This window comes from Rhinolophus ferrumequinum, chromosome 8 (assembly GCF_004115265.2).
Source record: "Rhinolophus ferrumequinum isolate MPI-CBG mRhiFer1 chromosome 8, mRhiFer1_v1.p, whole genome shotgun sequence".
NCBI lineage: Eukaryota > Metazoa > Chordata > Mammalia > Chiroptera > Rhinolophidae > Rhinolophus > Rhinolophus ferrumequinum.
In genome coordinates this window covers 747211-766093 of record NC_046291.1, presented here as the reverse complement: position 1 = coordinate 766093, position 18883 = coordinate 747211, and the positions used below count along the sequence as shown (strand labels likewise).

The 18883-nt window shown below is 50.2% G+C and overlaps 1 protein-coding gene and 1 long non-coding RNA gene across 19 annotated transcripts in view; both read right to left on the bottom strand.

Annotated features, from left to right (window-relative positions):
• KIF1A (kinesin family member 1A) overlaps window positions 1-11909 on the bottom strand; it is an 80591-nt gene extending 68682 nt beyond the window's left edge. For 17 of the 18 annotated variants that reach the window (XM_033111561.1, XM_033111565.1, XM_033111566.1 and 14 more), the window contains exon 1: window positions 11729-11885. The gene's annotated coding sequence lies outside the window, so the exon portion shown is untranslated. Of the gene's footprint in view, window positions 1-11728 lie in introns of all 18 variants that reach the window. The other variant, XM_033111578.1, reaches the window with a different exon arrangement.
• A 3946-nt stretch (window positions 11910-15855) lies between these two features.
• LOC117026027 (uncharacterized) lies at window positions 15856-18642 on the bottom strand. Its single transcript, XR_004423679.1, has 3 exons — window positions 18306-18642; window positions 16898-17124; window positions 15856-16373 (listed from the first exon to the last, which is right to left on the bottom strand). It is a non-coding gene; the product is annotated as an uncharacterized LOC117026027 (long non-coding RNA).
• Window positions 18643-18883: the final 241 nt, after the last annotated feature.

Below are 18883 nucleotides of genomic sequence, written 5' to 3'. Positions count from 1 at the left end.
GGTAGCAGAGCGACCTCCCTCCCACCCTGCAGACTACAGGAGCTGGATACGATGTGAAATCTGCTTGAAGGAATCAATGAGCTACTGAAGCCACAGACTAGCAGGCCAAGATTCCAGGGGTGGGGGACTGCCAGAGCAGGAGACATCTGACATCTGCAGCGCTTTCTCCCTGAGCATGTCTGCGTTCTGTTTACTGGACAAGATGCAGGAATCTAGAGTCTCCCCAGGCAGGGAGCCATTGCTGGGGGATGGAGGAACCTGCAGAGCTTTTGGTCAAGAGAAACAAGCTTGAGAGGCCAAATCCCAGGAGAAAGATGGAGAGAACAAAACCTAACAAATGGCCAGTTCGCCCCGCAAGACATGCCGAACTCTGAAGGTATGAGGAGCGGAAGTTTAAATTCTCAAGCAGAAAGCTTCTAGAAGTCCGAGAGGAGTCTTCCATAGTCTCAGGTGCTAAGGTACAAAGATTGGAGTTTAGGAGCGACGGGAAGAGGGCCCTAGTGATCACACGAGGCCAGATTTGAAGGCCTGGAAGGCACAGAATCTAAAAGCAGGGCAGAACCAGAGGCAGGATAAGCACTATCAAAACTGCCCTGACTCAGCCTAGTCTCTGAATGTCTCAGGGACGATTCTCTTTGCCTGGAAAAGCTGCACCAACTGCAGCCTCGACAGTAGTTTAATAGGTAATGTCAGACGTTAAATCAAAAGTTACAAGGCATGAAAAGCGACAGGACTATATGATTCAAAACAAATTGGGGGAAAAAAAGCAAAGAAAAACACAAAGGGAGAAAAGAAACATAATTACATATGATTCAGATCTAGGAGCTATCAAACAAGGACTTCAAAATAACCATGACTTATATGTTCAAATAAGAGAGAAAAAGATGGAGAAAATAAGGCGACCAGTTAGTTCAGTTGGTTAGAGTATGATGCTCTTAAAAACAAGGTTGCTGGTTTGATTCCCACATGGGCCACTGTGAGCTGCACCCTCCACAGCTACTTGACTTGGAGCTGATGGGTCCTGGAAAAACACACTTAAAATAAATAAAAGTTTTTAAAAAATGTTTCAAAAAGAAAAAGATGGAGAAAATAAATGGGGAAATGGAGAATTTTGCAAGAGGGTCTGAAACTATAAAAAAGGAGTCAAATGGAAATTCTAGAACTGAAAACATAACTGAAATTAAGAACTCAAAGGGTTAGACGCAGCAGAAGACAGTGTATATGAACTGGAGAACAGGTCAATAGAAAGTTAAAGAACAGAGGAAAAAAGAATGGCAAATATAGAAATGAGAATCAGAGAAATGTAGGACACTGACATGGTCTATCATGATGTAATTGGACTTCAAAGGAGAGGAGTGGGATGGGGAGAAACAATATTTAGAAAGGTAACGACGGGGCAGCTGGATGGTGCAAGCTCTTAACAAGGTTGCCGGTTCGATTCCCACAGGGGCCAGTGAGCTGCACCCTCTACAACTAGACTGAAGACAACAAGTTGCCACTGAGCTACCGGAGGGGTGGCCGGATGGCTCAGCTGGTTAGAGCGCGAGCTTTGAACAACAAGGTTGCCGGTTCAATTCCCGCATGGGAGGGTGGGCTGCGCCCCCTGCAACTAAAGATTGATAAGGCGACTGGACTTGGAGCTGAGCTGTGCCCTCCACAACTAGACTGAAGGACAATGACTTGGAGCTGATGGGCCCTGGAAAAACACACTGTTCCCCAATATTCCCCAATTTAAAAAATAAATCAATAAATAAAAGGTAACGACCATTAATTGTATAAAACTGCTGAAGCATATCAGTGCACAGATTGAAGAAGCTCTGCAAACACAGAGCAGGATAAATATAAAGAAAACGTCACCAAGCCACGTCATAAGAAGACGGCTGAGTACCAATGATGAAGAAAAAAGCTTAAATGCAGCCAGAAAAAAATCACAGACATATAATCTTTAAAGGAACAAAAATAAGATTGACAATTGACTTCTCAACAGAAATGATGGAAGCCAAAGACAAGTTTCTAAAGTACCGACATTACCATGTAAGTGGAAAAGTAATGCTATACGTCCATACAAAAGAAAAAAGAAAACAACCCTACAAAATCCCCCAATTGCTTGAACATTAAGCCATACAATTCTTATGGGTCAAAGAAAAGAAAAATTTCACAGGATATGAGAAAATATTTTGAACTGAACAATAATTAACATGGAATAATATATCAGCACTGTGGAATGAGCTACAGCAGGTCTCACAAGGAAATGTATAGCTTCAAAACCATCAGGGTTCAGGGGGTTCCTCCGCATCATGCCCAGGTCAACGCGAACCCCAGCATCCCTCAGGGAGTTTTGGGACTGGAAGATTTGCCCTGAGGGGGGACCCAGCTCTGCCCTCGTCTGTTCCCCTCTTGTCTGTTCCCCTCTTATCCCCCCACCCCCCATCAGCAGCATTGGGGAGCTGAAGATATCCAGGAGGTGCCAGGGCAGGAAAAATGAACCAGTCACTTGTGAGCACTGATTCTTACAGGAATGGATGAGATCAACAAGAGAGAAGGATTAGAAAGAGGAAAAGAGATGGAGAAGGAGCAGTGCGGGAGAAGCTTGGGGCATCTCACTGCTTCTAAAGCCAACTTTGGACGAGTCCTCTTGACTTGTACCCCCACTGCCGGGGCAGCTGGGGACCCAGCTCCGGAGCCTTGTGGGACGTCCACAGCTTGCTTCCCAATTTCCCCTCTGCTACCAGTTACCACGTGGGTTCTGCTTTTCATTTTCCAGAATGTGGTTGCTGTGCCTTCTCTTCTGTTGTATCATCCTTATGGAAGATTTGGGTCTTTCTCTAGTTTATCTTTACTGTTATTTTAGTGTCCTTTCAGGAGGAAGAGAAGATAAATGGATAAATCTCACAAACATAACACTGAGAAAAGATGAAACGAACACAAAAGGGTACACGCTTTATAACAACTTATGTAACTTCTAAAACAGGCCAAAAATTAGCAGAATGAGCACAGTATTTAGCAAGATAGAGCTAAATAGCAACAACAACAAAGCAACTAAGAGAGTTGAAAGAGATTGAGGATGGAGAGCAAAAACTGCTGATTTCCTAAATAAGTTTTGAAGATATACTTGACTCTTCTAAACTGTGTTCATGTTTAACCCAAAAAGAATTATTTTTAAATAATTCCACAAAATAGTTAAGCTTAATTATTTAATCAATTAAAAGACTGCAGTTTGGTGGACAAACCCTGGTATGTGTGAAGATAAAAATCAGTTTGCTCATTAAAATTAATACTTCTCAATTGATAGGGAAAAAAAGGCGAATGAGAGATTTCCACTTCTGGCAATGTGATGGGCAAGACACCCTCCCCCGTTAGAAATCACCTGGAAACTTGGGATGAATAGCAAACGTCAGAATAAAATAAGAAAACTTCTAAGGGGAAGGAAAGAGGAAAGAGGAAGGAGAAGCCAAAATCGAAGTGGCCGGCCCACCTGGGAGGAAGCACAGGCATTTGCTGACACCAGAAGTGCAGAGAACTGGGTTTCACCTGCCAGGTGGGAGAAGGGAGGAACGGCCTGAAACACGTGCAAGTCAGGACTGGAACCAGAAAGTCGGATCCTCCAAAGCTACAACCCCAGTGAAATGGAGGCTGGGGAAAAGCCACCCGCCATCAGAGAAACACAGGGGAGTTCGTCTGAATGACTCTCCAGGCCATATGGCGAAAAAGCTAGTGATTCTGAGAATTTGAGGCCACAGACCTGTCCTCACGCAGGTTGGGGTTTCCTATTTACATACCTGCATGATCAGTAAACCCCACTGAGAAATTAGCACAGAGTAGGTCTCAGGTTTTGCACCCAAGGCACCTGAAACCAAATCCAAATCGTCCTTGCAAATAGCTTCCTTCCCTCAGGTCCCCAACCTGAAGATCAGATGATCAGTCAAATGTGAGCTCACGATCAGACCTCAGCAAACACCAGAGAAGCAATCCAGCATGAGCAAGAGCTGGGGCAGGGGCAAGGGAAAGCAAACCAGAATTAGCTCCTCAGGGACTTCAGCTATTGGAACTAACAGATGCAGACTATAAAACAAGTATGGTTAAAATGTTTACGGAAATAAGACGAATGGGAAATAATGGGGAAAGAGCATGCAGAACTTCTAGCGAGGAAAATGTAACCATTTAGATTTTAAAACTTAGCAGACATGTTAATCAGCAAATTAAATGGAACTGAACAGAGAATTAATGAACTGGAAAATGTGTCAGAAAAAATTACCCAGAATGGTCCCAGAGAGACAAAATGATGAAAACATAAAACCAAGATTAAGAATCATGCCACAGAGAACAATTCATTAATTTGGCATGGTAAGAATTTTAATACACCTCTCAGTAATTGACAGGTTAGGCTGACACATAACTAGTAAGGGTGTAGACTGAATAACATAACCATGAACCAATGAACGTATGTGCGCTCTTGTTCTCAAAAATTAGAGAAACACATTCTTTCCTAACACATATGGACCATTTACAATATTTTACCATGTAGTAGGCTATAAAGCAACCCCTAATAAGTTTCAAAAACTGGATCAAATGGGTCATGCGATTTCAACACAAGTCAATTAAAAATCAATAAAAAAAATCATTAAAAACCCATATGCTTAGAAATTGAAAAATAAACTTCTAAATAACTAATACACATAAGGAAAAATCACAATGGATATAAATAAGCTTAGTAGTAAATGATCATGAAAATACTACTAGCCAAACTTATGGCACATCCACCGTCAGCCACGATGGAGTTACAAGCACCACACTTAACCTCCCACTGTAAACAGCGACTAGCACACTGGACAAAGTTTAAGAAAACAACTGTTTTCAGACATTGTACAACAGGTAGAGCAGGACGGGGATTGTTGAGAAAAGGGAAACATACCAAGCGAGCCCTACGATCACTCCAAAGCTCCCGGCAGCTTTGATGAGTTGAGGAGACGGGGGTGAGAGTTTGGATAGGTTGAGGCAGCTGAAAGTTGTGGTCAGAGTTCTGGAAAGGGGGAGTAGCTCAATCAAGGAGCTCCAGAAATTTGCATAGGGGTCCAGGCCCATGTGGTCCAGGCAAAGAAGACGGAATAACCCCCAAAGCTCACACAAAGTAAGAAGACATCTGCACTCTACCGCTGGAATGGAGTTCTCTTGTTCCCCCACTCCCAGACATTCAGTAGACACCCCAAAGAAATGATACTTTAGTAGGGCTCAACCATCCCTGGAGTGATATGTACTCTAGAGCAACTTTAGAAAAACTTAAAATCAGGCCTGGAAGGATCAGATTATTCGCAGACTATTTGCTTATGGACACAGACATCAAGAGAATCCACAGACAAATTATTTGCATTAGTGGGAAAGTTCAGCAAAGCTGCTAGGAACCAACCATGTGGGTATACACTAGACAAAGTTAAAAATATTTTTTAAGGTACCACTTTGAAAAGAACCAAAATGATAAAGTACCTTTATAGGAATAAATGTCACAAAAGATGCATATATTAACTTTCATGGAGAAAAATTTTAAACTTTACCAAAAAATTTATAGAAAATCTAAATGAAGAACTTAAACCTCTTTGTGGAAAAGAAATTTCTTTAAAAAATCTTTATTTTCAAATAAATCCAAAAATTCAATGAAATTTCAGCCAGGTTTTTTTGTGAAACTTGACAAATTGCTCCTAAAAATGTATATGGAAGAACAAGATGCTAAGAATATTAATAACGGTCTGAAGAAACACGAGAGGACAGAAGGCAACACGCCCCACTGATACCAAGTCTTAGTGTAAAGCTACAGTAATTAAAACAGGGTGGTTGGGACAAGGCAAGTGACCAGCAATGGGACAGAAGGGACCCCAGAAACAGACCTACATAGATACAGGCCTTCTGATAGCTGACAAAGGTGACTTCACAGGTCAATAACAAGAGGGAGGACTGACCAGCGATGCTTGGGAAATTGGTGTTACAGACCGAATGTCTGTGTCCCCCAAATTCATTTGTTGGACCCCTATGTGATGGTCTTGGGGGGGTCTTGGGGAGGTATTAGGATTAGATGAGGCCAGGAGGATGGAGCCCCGTGAATGGATTAGTGCCCTTGTAAAGGGTCCCAAGGCAGCTTCCTTCCTCTCTGCTCTGGGCCACGTACAACCCAGAAGGTCTTCACCAGAACCAGCCACGCTGGTTCTCAGACTTCCAGCCTCAGAACTGTGAGAAACAAATTTCTGTTGTTTATAAGATGCTCAGTCCGTGATATTCTCTTATAGCAGCCCGAACAGACTAAGACACTGGCTCGCCATATGGAAAAATACGAAATTAGATCCCATTTTTACACCAAACAAATTCCATGTAGGTTGAAGACCTAAGTGTGAACAACGAAGTTTTAGAAGGAAAAGAAGAAGAGTGATAGCTCCATGCTGTCCTTTAAGAAGGAATACTTAGCCCACAGAAAGCACCGGAAGGAAAAGCTCGCCACCAAGATACCATTGGATGGGTGAAGGGAGGCCCCGCAAACACACAACGTCTGCAGCACATACGATAGACAAGGATTCCTGTGCAGGGCATAGAGGACAGACAAAAACCAAAGAAAATAAAGACACAAAAGAAAAAATGGGCAAAAGATAAGTACAGGTAATTTACATGACAAGATACTCAACGACAATAGTCATTAAGAAAGCGTGGCTCAAAACATAGCCATCAGATCACAACACTGGAAGATCACACAACACTAAATGTTGTAAGGGTACACCAGGAAGGAGTGGTCCACCTGGGAGAAGATCACTGGCACAACCACTTTGAACACAAGATGGCGGTAACTAGTGCAGCTGTGACCACATGACCAGCAAAAACAGTTGCCAACAAAGACTTCTCAGAGGTGACTGGACTGGATGTCGTAGGTGTTGGTGATGCTTTCAGGGTTGAGAGAAATGATTTACCAAAAACAAGTGCCTCCTCACCCCCACAAACCATCTACCCAATGTGATGACAGACCAAAGACGCTCTCACACCGCCAAGGACTCATCACCTTATCTGGAAAGTCACACAAGGATGTGCTCCAGCAAAACAAGACAGGAAACCGAGAAAGAAGCAGCTCTGGAGGCCAAGGCACAGAGACTCCAACCCAGAGATGTGGCGAGCAGTAGGAGGGCGGGAAAGGGGCAGATGACAGACAGGAGGGAGCTGGCTCCCAGGGTGGAGGTGCCAGGAAGACAGAGTATGACTGACAGCTGGGGAAAGTGAGGACAAAAGAAATGTGTTCAACAGAAGAAAAAGATAGCTCAGCTCTAAGGAAAATAAAACACCTACCTGAGTGAGAAGCTAAAGCAAAGGGGATAGATGCAGCCCTAAGCTTTCCTGTCTGGTCTGGATGTGGCCTACTGCATCCCTGCTTATCCTGGAGCTGCCACCCTCCCGAGCACCAGGGACCTGCCGCCATGGTGTGGCCTTGACCCCAGTACCAGTGGACAGTAATACCAAGAAGCTGAGTAACCCCCTTGCCCCAGCCCCTTGACAGCCCCTCAGAAGCCTGGTCCCCACTGACCCATGGCCTGGGTATTAACACTCCAGCCCTGCCTCTCACACTCCTGGCTTGAGCTGATGACAGATGGGGAAGGAAAGTGAAACCCACCTGAGTGTCACTGGCAGGGCTGAGACCTGAGGGCGGGACGCAGGACACCTGACACCCTGTAGGTTATCCCTGGGCACCACAGGCCTCCCTCTGAAGAAGCCTGGGCTCAAGGGAAAGGGGGTCTGCGGGGAGCCAGGCCTGCAGAAGCAGTCAGGGCCACTCCACCCCTAAACATAGAGCTGCATTTCGGGAGACACAAAGGAGGGGGGACTTGAATGGGGCACACACAGAGGGCTCCTACCCCTGACAGGGTGGCAGCTGCTCACCCTGGGACCTCCGGAAATGAACAGCTGGGGCTAAAGCTCCTGGCTCTACCTGAAACAGCAGTCGCTGAGGACCTACTGTGCAGGAGTGGGTAGTGGGGGAAAGCAGGAAGGCTGGAGGGAATGAGCACTGAAGGGGCTCCGCCCTGTGAGCTACAGGAAGCTGGGAAGGAGGACGACCCTCACCCCACAGCCCCAGCTGAGGCGGTGATCAACCACACCTGCAAAATGGCCGCCACAGGTACAACCCCACGCCCCCGCCAGGAGCTCCCTGACAAGTCTCACCCTTCCCATCGGTCTTGGGGGCACCAGATGAGGGGCTCACATGAGGAGTACACTGCAGTCTGCACCCAGCAAATGCTCACTCTCTTCCTCCAAATCACAGTGGGAGAAGGTGACCCCCTGGGGTGCCTATAGCAGACTTCAGGGTGGTGGCAGCCTTTTGGGGCATCGAGGAACCTCACGTGGGGTTGGGGGGACTGCTCCAGGAAAGAGGGGCCCCGGGCAGGGACTGTGTGTGTGTGTGTGTGTGCGCGCGTGCATAAGCATGAGTGTGAGCCTGTGTGGGGTGAGTGTGTGAGAGAACATGTGAGTGTGAGTGAGTGTGTACAGGGTGGCTGCTCCAGCCCAGGGGCCACGTGGGGAAGGGCGAGGAGTAAGAACAGGGGCCTGGGCAGGCAGGTGCAGCCTTGCCCTCCTCAGACCCCCAACCCTGGGCAGGAGGAGGAGCGCAGGGGACACTCCCCACCCTCAGACGTGGAGGCGAGAGCCAGGGTCTGAAGTGGGCTTACAACAGGGCTGGGGATTATGGGATTAAATCCAAGGTCAGAAGCGGGGTGCCCAGCCTCCCAGGCTGTGTGTCCAGATCAGGGGTTCAGCTTCACAAGCCATGTGGAGGAAGCTAGGGAGAAAGCAGGTGTGGGGTGGTGTGTGGGCAGTGGGAGGAACCCAGAGGGGTGAGGAGGCTCGGCCTCAGCTGACTGCGCCACGGCACTGACCCCTGCATTGGGGCACTGACCCCTGCATTGGAGCCTGGGGGCTGGAGGCTCTGAGGGTGCTGGGGGTCAGCCATCGCCCCTCAGCCAGCAGCCAGGATCTAGCAAACCTGCTAGATCAGGTGGGGCATGCAGCGCACAGCCCGCCGGGCCCCACCCCTCGCCCCTGCCCTGGGTGTGCCTGTCAGGGAAAGGGGGGACCAGGTGGGCAGTCTGGTCAGCTAACAGAGCAGCTGTAGAACAGAGCACTTCTCTGACCCACCAGCCTGGCTGGGCCCCTGGACACCCCCAAGCAGAGAGGTTTGAGGCTGGGTGTGGTCCAGCCCCAAGAGAGTTCTCAGATATGCTCTAGGGCGTTAAAGGGAGAGAGGGACAGTAGAGGTGGCACCCTGGGTCCCTGTCCTGGGCCTAAGGACACGAAATGGGACTGGGCAGGTGGCCAACCACGTGCTCATCCTGGGCTCACCAGCTGCTGAGCGACCCCCGGCCCGCCATTCCCCACCCCTCCACGAGGGGCGGCAGCTCACCCCCGCCCCCCCCACACACACACCCCTCCCGCTCTCGGAAGTGCAGGGCTTTGCGCCTGAAGGGCTCTGCTGGCCTGGTCAGGTAATCCCAAAGGCCAAGCCAAGGTTCCAGAACTGGGGGCCTCTCCACAGCCCCGACCTCCATCCCATGCTACCAGGACCCCATCAAAACATCCCCCCGCCACACTGCCACACCCAGCTCATCTGCCTTGGTCGGCCTATGAGAGTTGAGTGGGCCCAGAAGGCTCCCCCATCCCCAGGTCCTTTCCCTCGGGCTGTGCTGCTCCCCTCCCCACCTCCCTCCTATGTCTGTCCCCTAACTCCCTGTCTGCCCCCAACCCCCCTCAAAGGAGGACTTCCCTGCTCTGCTTCCAAATGACATGGTTAGCCCTGGGTCAGCCCTGGTGACACCATGGAAGACTGGAAGACGGAAAGGGCACGGCTGGGTGGCGGGCCCCTCCATCCAGTGGGTCTGGGTATGAACCCAAGCTCTGCCAGCACCAGCAGGGGCTCTGGGCTCCGCGCTTCGGGCAGAGCCTCAGTCTCACCTGGCTGTGGCTGCCCAGCAGCAGGTCCTGGGAGGGACAGTCTGTGGGGCACTGGGGGAGGGGTCACACAGCAGGCTTGGGGCATGGCCTCCCTACAGGGGCCCTCCCTGGGAGCCTTGGGGTTGAGGGGCCCTGACTCCGCACCTGATCCCAGCCTCTCTGCCCTGTGGACCACACCCCACAGATAACATTCTGTCCATCTTCAGGTGCTCACCCTGCACTGCAGACACTACCCCACTGCAGGAGCCACACCTCATCCCACAGCCACAGCCAACCACACCTGCAAAATGGCCGCCACAGGTACAGCCCCCACCCCCCACTCTGGACCCCATCATTTCCCTTCAAACCTTAATCTGCCTTCTCAGGCCTGGGAGGCCATGGGCATGGTGGCCCTGGCAGAGCCCCCTTAGCCAGCTGACAGCAGGGCTGAGAGGGCAGGTCGGATGTGACTTCTGCAGGAAGGGGCGCCCTGTGCCTGAGTCCCAGGGTTAGGACGGGCCACTGTACCTCCTCCTCTCCGCAGTCACAAGACCCAGTCCGCTAGCCCTTACAGACCTTTAATCCCAGCAATGTGGGCACCGCCTGGGGCGGGCGGGGGACGGGGGACGGCCGCTCGCGGAGGGCTATGCCGGTCTCTGGGGGAATGTCCCTATTCCTGGGAACGTGGGCGCGCATCGGGTCCGCGCCGGGGCCACGTCGCTCCAGCGCCCAGCAGGCCCCATGACTTGGCATTCCCTCCTTTCCCTCCCCCTCCCGCCCCTGCAGCTCACTGTCCCCCCGCCCACCCAGGGCCGAGCCGACTGCGGACCCCACTCCCCAGCCGAGCGCAAGGGCTGCGTGCTGGGTTTTTTTGGAGGGGGGGGTTAGAATGAGGGGCAGCTTAAAGGGGGAGTGCAAGGGCCATTCTTGCAGGCTTCCGCCCTGTCATCCGAGCCCGGGCGCCTGGTGGGGAGCGCTGCAGCCGAGCCGTCGCGGCCCCGCAGCCCCCTCCCCGCCCGCCGCCGGGCCACACCTGTTCCTGGGGCGCTGGCTGCGTAGACGCAGGCCTTGTCCGCTGGCGGCTCCTCCCAAGCCGCGGGTCCTCTGGAAGAGAGCTGGGGTCTCTTGGAAAGAGGACACGACTGGGATGGGAGTGACGGGCAGCCCCCGGGATGCGCACGAAGTGGGCGGCGCAGCCCTCCCGCCGCAGCCCTGGCGCGCCCCGCCCGCCGGCCTGTTTGGCTCTGGGCTCCGGCAGCCGCCCTCCCACCTCGGGGACCAGCGCAGCTACCCGCGCCCTGGGCGCCCTTCCCTCGGGCCCCGCCGCTGCATCCGCGCCCCTCCCGGGTGCCCCCATCCTCATTCTTTGCATCTCTCCCCGCCCCCGCCGGTCCAGGCGCAGCCCGCGCCGCATCCCTGCTCGGTGGCTGCTCTCCAGGAGAGGGGGAGGGAGCGTGTCTCGAGATGCCGCCGGCCGCGCGCGCCCTCCCCCTGGTGACCCCCGCCCATCCCAGCCGAGAGTCCCGCTGCAGCAGGGGCTGCGCGGAAGGGGCCTTCCCAGAGGGCCCTGCCCGGCTGCGAATGAAGGGCGGACACCCCGGAATTTGCCCCATTGTTCTCCGCGGGGACGGGGGAGGTCGGGGGAAGGGAAGGGGCCGCGCGGCGCCAGCGCTTCGGGCCGCGACCAGTTCGCCGGCGCCGGGCTCGAGCTCCCTGCTGGAGCACAGTAGGTGCAGGTGCAGGATGCGGCGCGCAGAGGCCCGGCCGGCGGCGGCTTTACCTCTCCGGCGTCACTGGCGGCGGCTCGGCATGGGTGCGGGCATGGGCGCGGGTCCCCGAGCCCTGAGCTGCTGCTGTTCCTGGGCTGCGCTGGGCTCAGTGACGGCGGCACCGCGTGACGGGCTGCGCGCCCCCGGCCCGGCCCGCCCCGCACCCCTCCCGCCGCGCTGGTTGGCTGCGCGCGGCGCCAGAGCCCCAGCCACCAGCTGGTTTGTCGCGCGGGGAGAGGGACGGGCGTCGCGGCCGCCGCGGGGATGGGGCTGGAGCCAAAGGAGGTTGGGGCCGGGCTGTGACATCACCGCTGACACCAAGGCGCGCTGGGTGGAGACGTGGGGGGCCGACACCCGGGCTTGGACTTGGCGCCCCCTTTCCCAGCGCAGCCCCCGCACGCCCGCGCGACCTTGCAGGGAAAAGGGGATCACGCGGCGTCCAACCCCGAACACCCCCAGCCAACCGAACTTGCCCGCGGACCCCACGCGGGGCCCTCCCCGACTATGACCTTTTTCAAGTGAAATCATGAAATCTCTACCTGCCCCCACCCGCGAAGCCAACAGCCCAAACGCGTCGTCGCAGAGGGACAAAGATCGGGTGGGCTCCTTGCACCGGGGAGCAGTTGTAGGGGGCGTGAGGGGGACGCTGCCTCATGCGTGACAGGTGAGTTCCGCGGGAGCACTTGGAGACCAGAGCAACGCAGACAGCGCTCCGGGCAGGATGATGCAACCCGCGGGCTAGCGGACCTGCGGCCTTCTCTTCCCATCAGGCCTGGGGGTGTGGAGACCCCACCTTCCGCCCGCCCCACTTCTCCAGGTCTTCAGCCCCGTCTATCGTCACACCCTGTCTGTCTCTGGAGCCTAACTTCCCTGGACCACCAAGTCACACGCTGCTCTGGATCCACACTAGAAAACCCCAGCCTTTGTCAGTCCCCCAGCCGCTCTCCGGGCCACCAGGGGCTGATTGGCATCCCTGCGTGTGTCACCAACCTCCACAAGCCGACCAGGGCTGGGCAACTTTGACAAAGCCTCTGGCCAGCTAACCCACCGGAACTGCGGTGGGTGCGGTGACGTCATGCCTCCATGAAACCGGGGCCGATCCCTTTCCAGCCCAGGCCTTGCTGTCAGCATCTCAGTGTCCCCTGGCTAAGCGCCCCCTTCCCCCCCCCCCCCCCACCGCCAGGCGCCGCCGTAAAGGCTTTGCTTTCTTAACCACTTAATCTGCAAATAACGTCGTCAGGTGGGACGCACCTCACCTTGGTGTGCGGTATACGTGTGGCACGTGCCGGTGAAAGGAAAAAGGGCGCAGGTACATATCCACCAGACCACCCTCCCCTCCACTCCCCTGCCCTCTCCTCCCCTACAAAGTTCCCTAACAGCTCCTCCTTTTTCTATTTCCTGGAACCACTTGCATAATAGAGAAATTATTTTTCCTCCAAACTTTTGGTAGAAGTAATAAAACTACCTGGGTGTGAGCGGGGCGTAACCATTCCCACTTCCATCATAATTATTGATCTGGTCCAGTTCTCTATTTCTTGAACCAAAATTCTCATTTTACATGTTTCTAAGAATTAATACATTTCATTGAGGTTTTAAAATTGCTAGCATATTTATTTATACCTATTATTTCTATACTTATTTCTCCCTTTTATTCCGTACTTTATTTGCATTTTCTTTTTTAATACTTTAAAACATTTTCAAAGGACCAACTTTCAGTTTTGTTAATCTCATCTTTCTGGTTATTTCATTTATTCCTGTCCTTATCTATTATTGCCTCCCTTTTTGGTTCTTTGGATTTGATCTGTTGCTCCATCCTGAGCTAAATGCTCAGCTCATTTATTTTTAAACCTTCTCATTTTCTGATAGATCTATTTAAAGCTACAAAATTCCTTCCACAGCACTGTCTTAGCTAGGTCTCACAAATTTGGACATACACACTCATATAATGCTTTCATTATCATCCAGATGTAAATATTTCTTAATGTCCTTGATAATCTCCTTTTAAGCCCATGGGTTATTTAATAATGTTACTTACTTCCCAGTAGTGTTTCTTTTATTATAACCTTTTGTTACCAACTTCTAATTTAATTGCATTATTGTCTGAGAACAAAGTCTGTGTTCAGTCAGGATCGTGGCAGAAAGCAGATGGCACATTCAAACTGGGTAATTTGAGAAGTGTTTGATAAAGGAACTATTTACAAAGGTGTGGGTAAGAGTTAGGGGAACCACAAGGCTGAGTGGCACTTTGGCCTGAATGCAGGGGAGGTGGGAGAAGAGGACCCAGTGAGCCTGAACACCCATCAGGAGGGATCTGGGCAACAAAGCCCTGAACCCCCCCTCCCTTCTCCCAGGATTGGGTAGTGCTCTCTTTAGCTGAATCCAAGGGGCAGCTGGAGGGCAGGGGCACCCACAGACCAGGTCCACTTAGGGCGGTCTCTTAGGGAATGTGGCAAAGAGGATGTAGAAGCACCAATGGAACATCACAGCCCATCTGCATGGAATGTGGCCCCGGGAATTTACTGAGGCTTTTTTAGGGCCTAACATCTGGTCTGTTTCCGTAAATATTCCTCACCTCTGTTTGATGGATATAGAGTACTGTATATATTTAATAGTTCAAGATTATTACTTACATTCATCAGGATTTGGAGGTCTCTGCTAAGTTTTGTCTGCTTGAGCTATTAAATTGTTATTTTTAAATTAAAATCTCCAGTTACAATTGTTGAAATATTTACTTATCCCTGAAATCCCGGCAGATGTTATCTGATGCTCACTGGGCCGTATTCTTGGGTATCGAATGATTCTGATGGATGTGCGTTACCATTCTGGACCCCCTTTCACCAGTATGCATGTGGCGGCCTTCTTTGTTGTTGGGGTTTTTTCTATTTTTATTTTTTGCTTCAAATTTGAATGTCATATATTAAGATGTCAATCCAGTTTCCTTTGTTTCATATTTGCCTGGTATGCCTTTTGCCAACTTTTTTGTTCTAAATTTTGTATCTTTTTTTAAGTGCATCTCTTTTAGGCAACTGTTGGAATTTTTTAATCTAATCTGTTTTTACCTTTTAATTGGAATCTAATCTGTTTTTACATTTATAGTAATTACTGTTATATTCAGTCTTAGCTTTTCCATCTTATAAACATTTCCGTTTATTGTATATTTTTTCCAGTTTCTCTCTCATTGAGTAGAGTGAGTTTTCTCCTGCTGGTTTATCCTTACTTATTTTTATTCTTGTGGCCATTGCCCTTAGAGTTTCTTTTTTCTTTTTGTTTACCCTATGTACCCTCTGTAGTTACATATTCCCCCTAAAACTCAAGTACTTTAGCTTGGTCATGTCCTGACACACAGGCACTATTGATATTGTCCAGAATTATAGTTCTGAGTTATTGTGGATATACCCTTTGTCTTCCCTTTGGTTCTTGCATTTTTTTAAGATAATTAATACACATTCCAACATGCTTGGTCATCCTTATTTTCCATACCTCTTGATGATTCTCTTGCATTTCTGTTATTTATGAAATACAAAGTATTATTGATGTGGGTCCTGGGGTGGAAAATATTCTGAAGTCTTGTATTGCTGAGAATACTTTTATTATGCTTTCAAGTTGGCTGGATATAAAATTCTAGGTGCAAAGTTTGTTTCCTTCAATATTTTAAATATATTACTTTGTTTTCTCCTTGTATGCTGTCGAGAAGTCCAACATCCATCAGGCTCCTGTCTTTCTCTCAGGATGTTTCTAGAACTTTCTAATGGTGTGGATTTCTCTGTATCTCTCCTGTTTGTGAGCCCCTTCTAGTCTGAATTTCTTTATTTTACTTTAATTCTGGAAAATTTATCTCCACTGTATTTCAAATATTTTCTCTTCCCTGTTGTAATAATATCTCCGTTCTTCGTCCTAGCGTCTGTATGCTGGCCCTTCTCCCCTGTGTAGCTCTCACTCATGTCCTCATACTTTCTAACTCTCCTTTCCCTCTGCCTTCTGGGTGATGACAGGATTCAATGCCCCCTGCCATCAAAATGACTGCACTAACACTCAAATCTTCATATTTTAGCCCTGCAACAGCACACCCTCCTACATTCTCCCAACCCACTATAAACAACACAAATTGAACTGAATAAATTTAAAGATCAAACTGGCTTTATTCAATGATTTATGAATCGGGCAGCATCCCATCTAGCGAGTAGAAAGGAGCTCCTGCGAGCTGCAGAAAGGGGAAGGTTTCTATTGACAGAAAGGGGGCAGGGGAAGGAAATATCTAGCAAAGAGTGGATAGTTTCAGACTTTGGTCACCCTGTTTTGGGGGATGAAAGGGGTCTTTGGGCTTTACCTCACTGGTGCTGACCAGGCAATTCCAAGCTGAGCGGTTAAAGGTCATATTCCTGGGAGAGTCCAAGAGTGCAATTAGGATAAGTCGTGTTTGATGAGATGGACTTAGCACAAGTGACTCCATTTTGGGTCTGCTCTCTTTAACAGCACATTCTGATGCCCTTTCTTTTGAGATACAGACCAGCATCTCCTTTCAGGGTGCGCTCCACCCTGCTCCCCGGGACTCCTCTGGTTTGCAAGTGTCCGCCTGGATCACATTTCAAATGTATCCTGTGAGTTTGTTAACATGCAAGTCAAGGGCTTTACTCCTCTGTGGGCCCCAAACAGCTTCTGGAAAGATAGGTGGGAGGTGAAATTGTGGGTTTTTATTTTCATGAATAAAGAAAAACCAGTAAATTTGATGAGCTCAGAACCAAGGTCAAGGAATCGCCCTCTTGCCACTGGGGGCTGCTGCCCTTCCTCCTTCCCACAGGCAGGTCCTCAGAAAGTGACCAAACCCTGTTTCAGAAATGTCCACAACACAACAAACCTCCTCTCTTTCACCTCCTTGTGGTGTGGAGAGGAGGCCGCCCTTGCAGACTGGGGGTGGGGTGGAGTAAAGGAGGAGCCATGCACTGCTTGCAATGTAAATAGCATTGCCATGATCCTGCACCACGAGTGAATCCTTCTCTGGGATGCAAGCGTGGGTCCATATTAGAGGTCGTCTATAATCTACCACTCTAGTAAGTCACAGGATACACAGAAATAGGTTGATTTCAATAGGTGCTGCAAAGGCATTTGACCTAGGGGCCATCCGTGTCTGGTTAAAAAGCAAGTAACTGAGCCCTTTGGGCAAAGATGGCTTTGTCCTTTACCTGAGGAAACAGCAGCCCTGCAGGGGCTCAGTGGATGAGTCCAGTCAACGGGCAGCCAGGATCAGAGTCCAGCTTCATTCTCATCAGCTGTGTGACTCCAGGCAAGTTCATTAGCCCCTGTGTCTGTCACCTCTCCTGCAGTACCAACCTCCTACAACAGTGGTAAGGATTCCCGTGGGAAATGCTGAGACCAGGGCTGGGCGCAGTGAGCCCTATACAAAGGATAGCTGTAATGGTAAAACAACAAAAGGGTCCCGTTACAATGACAGCCGTACACCACTACCTTTGTTTGACTTAGAAGTATCAACAGTTGCAATTACAAATGAGAAAAAAAAAGGAAAATTTTTGGAAAGGAAGAAACAAAATTATCATTATTTACAGATGTGATTGTCTCCCTAGAAAACTTAAGGGACAAGCTACAGGAAACAGTAAGTTAGGGGCAGGTAAAATAAAAAATATCACTGAGAAGGCAACAGTTTCCATGAAAACAAACACTAACCAGTTAGAGCCTGAATGGAGGAGTCACAACAGCACTAAGAAAGGTGAGATGCCCAGAATAACAACAAATGTGCAGGTTTCTCATTTATAAAGAAATTATATAGAAACACTGAAAAGAGGCAAATTAATGGAAACGCATAGCATATTCTTGGAAAGGAAGAAGTGGTATTGTAAAAGGTCCAGTTTTCCGTAAATTAAACATGTAACATTTTATACAGTCTCAATTAAAACAGCAACAGAAGTTCACATGGAAAAACAAACATGCAAGACTGATGAGGAAAAACTGTCAAAAAGGGGAGCAACAAGGAGGAGCTGTCCTATTGGATATTAAAACATATTATGAAATTCTAATAATTAACAAGATGCCAGTATTGAAAAAGATATACATCAAAAGTTTATGATAAAGGTATCGTTTCAAATAATTTGAGGAAAACAGATGATTTAATAACTGGTGTAGGGCACTGTGGGAAATATATAAAGTTGCATCCTACCTGACACATCAAAATAAATTTCTGAAAATAAACATTTATTGTCTAACATGGGCCCCCCTTGAGGCCTGGACCTGCCAGAGCCGCGTGCCAAGGTTGGGAAGAAAAGCAGGCCGTGAGGCTCCGGCCTGGCGGGAACCCAAGTCCAGACGAGGCTGGTTCAGCACAAAAGCCAAGGAGGGGTGGGGTCAGGGTGGAAGCCCCTGCACTGAAATTCCAGAAGGAGGAATAGAGAGACATTGCAACTGTATTTGAAGAAATAATATTCTGGAAAATCTTCGAATTTTCCAGAATTGCAGATAGACAAACGCCCAGTGAGCAATCAATCTGATCCCGAATAGGAAAAATAAAACTAAATCTGCAGAATACCAGTGACAAAAAATAAATAAATAAATGAAAGACGGAGTCAAAAGACAGGTTACCTGAGCAGAAGCGACACCTGGACATTTGGGGGGGAGCGGTGGGATGTGAGGCTGGGCTGCCGCCTGCCCCGATTACGGAGTCCCTGGCTGCGAAGCTGGGTGGGAGCCCTGGGGGACTCCAGGCGGACCGACGGCCGTGGGATGCGGAAGGGGCTGCGCAGCCTCCGCCCCACCGGGAACGGCCGAGCCCGGGGCACCTCCGCCGGCGCCCACCGCCCTGCAGGGACCACGCCGGAAGGGCCTGGGAAGCGAGCTCCGAGGTCCGGAACATCGAACATCGGCTGGATACCGGGTCCCAGCCCCACAGGAGGCTCCGCCCCTGGAAGCCCCGCCCCTGGAAGGCCCACCTAGTTGCCGTGGCAACCCCTGGTAGCCAAACTCAGGGCCCCTGCGCTACCGGGCAATGTCGCTGCCATAGCAACGGCGGGGGGTGTCCAGCCTGACGCGCAGAGCCGGATGGTGCTAGTGCAGGGGCGTCAGGCTGAGGCGAGAGCGGCCTGCGGAGTCCAGAGCCCGAACCCTGAAGTGGAGCAATGCCGCGGGGGGGGGCAGGGGCGGGGGGGGGGGCGGGGGGCGTG